Here is a 2,974-nt window from a genome sequence, read left to right as displayed (position 1 = left end):
GAGAACCCTATACACTCACGCACACACACACTTGAAGACTCCTGAGCCTTTGAAGCATGCTTATTTCTAAAAGAAAACTTGGGTTTATTTACAGCTTGTTCATAATATTAACTCCACGCAATCTTTTACTGATCAGATATGCCTTGTATTTCAATTTCTAACAGGTTTGATATCCATGATGGTTGGCCATTAACAAGATCATATATTTTGAAATATCAAAAATGTCTAGCTAAAAACATCTACTTTGAGTTACACAAGTTAATGACAAAGTAGTACTGGATATATAAAGAAGCTGGAATCCACTGTGTCAATGGTCAACTGGCCTGTATACAACGAATAACATCAGTTCTGTCCTGGTGCATTGTAACAATTATGGCATTGATCTGAAAGAACTAATATCACATTTACTTCATAGTTAGTGCTGGATACTTAATCAATTCACTTCCTTGGTTGCAATAAATGACTGGTATGTCGGTGTGATTGCGGGCAATGCAACATCATTTTACAATTTCAAGTCGAGTAAATCCTACTGAAATAAATAAATACTCCATCCTGAATCTCAATAAATATCTTATCCTCAATTACCACTCAGTGATGTGGTCTGGCTTCTCTCCACCACTGTATTTCTTCCACATACGCCCAAAGAGCCTTTCTAGGTTAGTTGCATATGTCTTGCAATCAAACAGAGGGGAGTCGATGCGAGCCTTCCACACTTTAGCTCTTGTGGCTTTTAAGCTGGGGATAAAAAGTCATGTTGTAATGGAGCATTGCAGAGGTCTCACTTTATTCATTAAACAAAAGCAATTTCTCAGAAACTCAAGGTGGTATAGAAGTTTAATATCTATCCCACCCCTCCACAAAAAAAAGTGGAAATAAGAAAATACTCACTATTCACGATCATTCCCTAGTTTACAGGCAATGTCCTCATATTCTTGTCTGGTTTGTGCTACAAGTTCTGGACACCCTAAACAGTGGAGTTGAGAAGCTGCAACTCGAGATGCCAAGGTTTCTCCAGACAGTGTAATCATGGGAGTACCTGCCCACAAAACATCCATACCTGGAAAGCAAAAAAATTAAAATTTTGTATGCATACAAATGTTGATTTTATAAAACTCTAAATTTTTTATATCCTGAAGAAACTGGATTTAACATATGCAATCTTTTGGTACAATAATAAACAAGTGTGGCAAAATACCGAGGGAAAAGGTAACAGGACATTTCCTAATCAATATACATAATGAAAGTAGTGACTAATTACCTCTTTGATAGAATGAATGACCTGAGCAGAAATGGAGTGGTAGATAAGGAAGAATGATGACCATGAAAAAATATAAATTAATAAACAAAACACTAAACCTAGTCACTCTCCCCCATTCAATATTAGTATCAACTTACCTGTAGTATGTCCATTACACAAAGGAGTGTCTAAACACACATCAGCCAGCTGCCCTCTACGTACATGTTCTTCTTTAGCAGCTACATTAGAAAATATGATTCGTCCAGCACCAACACCCAGTTGTTGTGCTTGTGCTAGGATATTAGCTTCTCCATGAGCTGGGAACCGCAGGAGCCATACAACTGACTTAGGTACTCGTTTCAAAATCTGCAACAATAAGAGAGGAGGGTCTAACTTTGTCATAGTATTAAATCAGTCTAATCTTGCATATACAAAATATTCTCTGCATAGACCTATGATTATCTTGATCCCATACTCACATTGCACCACATCTGTAGCGTTGAGGGATCAATCTTGTACAACTGGTTGAAGTTACAGTAAATGACTGCATCCTCTGGCAGGCCATACTGCTTCCGGGTGGTGACAAGGATGTTCTGTGGTGGTTCCTCTCCAGTGGCAGCTTTGTTGTTCATTTGTGTTGTGGCTAGTCCATTCTGCACAAGCAACCCATTCACTGTTGCCTGTACTTGGCCAGCTTGGATCATACTCTGTAAAGGAGGAGAGAAATACAATAATGACACAATGGTTCAGTTCAATAAGATAGTAAGATGGTACACTCACAAAACTTTATGAAAGAAATACCACAAGAAGCAGTCCTCACCTCAATTGGTGCTGTGCTGGGCACTGAGCTACAGTAACAGCAACTTCCACTGATTCCTTAGTAGTTGCTGATTAACTACTTCCTTGATCGTCATCACTTCTGCACTCTCAATCACTGGGCTCAAATCAGTTGTATTGATGAGTGCTACTGTGTCCTTGATGCCTTCATTGTTTAACAGTTTCGGTTATCCTTTCATAGGTAAAACAAATATATGTTAGAAATCAAATTTCTACAAATTCTGTTTCATCTGATGTAAAACTGTCACAAGCTAATAAATTTCAACATTACATGACACCATTTACAGAGTGAGAGCGGAAGAAGAGATAGCTCTCCTACTTACACAGACTCAATTAGAACCCTCTCCTTCAGGTGAGGGAACATGTGTTTGTGGTCTCCAACAAAGAATGTATCTGGCATGAAGGCAAGTTTTTCACTGTACTGTGTAGAAAGCTTCATAGGTGATGTGATTCGGTCTGTGATGAGGTAGTCCATGAAGGGGGCACCACTTGTGCCAGGATAACCAAGCCACATTACCTGCATATCAGAATTATAATCCATTTTGATGTCTTGACAAACTCATTTTACACAATCACTTTACATCCCATTTGTTGTTATCATTAATGCTTTCCCTGAGTTTAATAACTGTATTCTCAACAAAGACCATACCTTGTTTTTCACACAATGTATTAAATCTAAAGTTTAAATCTAAAATTCCAAAAACACTTTGCCTCAATAATTTGGCCTTAGCCTTTTTTTTTGCCGACAGCATGAAAACTACACTGACCTGGACAGGGGCAGGACGCAAAGCAAAGATCTCATTACGAGCACTTGGTAATCCATTCAGTTAACAAGAATATGAATGCTCTGGTATGCGACAGCAGCCCTTGGTAGTCCAATTGTTTAAAAAAAAAGAAATT

At 38.2% G+C, this 2,974-nt stretch overlaps 1 pseudogene; it reads right to left on the bottom strand.

The window, feature by feature from the left end:
- Window positions 1-66: 66 nt before the first annotated feature.
- The window catches only part of LOC119586028, an 8,276-nt pseudogene continuing 5,368 nt past the window's right edge, over window positions 67-2,974 (bottom strand).

Source organism: Penaeus monodon, chromosome 20 (genome assembly GCF_015228065.2).
Source record: "Penaeus monodon isolate SGIC_2016 chromosome 20, NSTDA_Pmon_1, whole genome shotgun sequence".
Lineage (NCBI taxonomy): Eukaryota > Metazoa > Arthropoda > Malacostraca > Decapoda > Penaeidae > Penaeus > Penaeus monodon.
The sequence above is the reverse complement of the archived record's forward strand: the minus strand, read 5'-3'. Positions and strand labels throughout refer to the sequence as shown.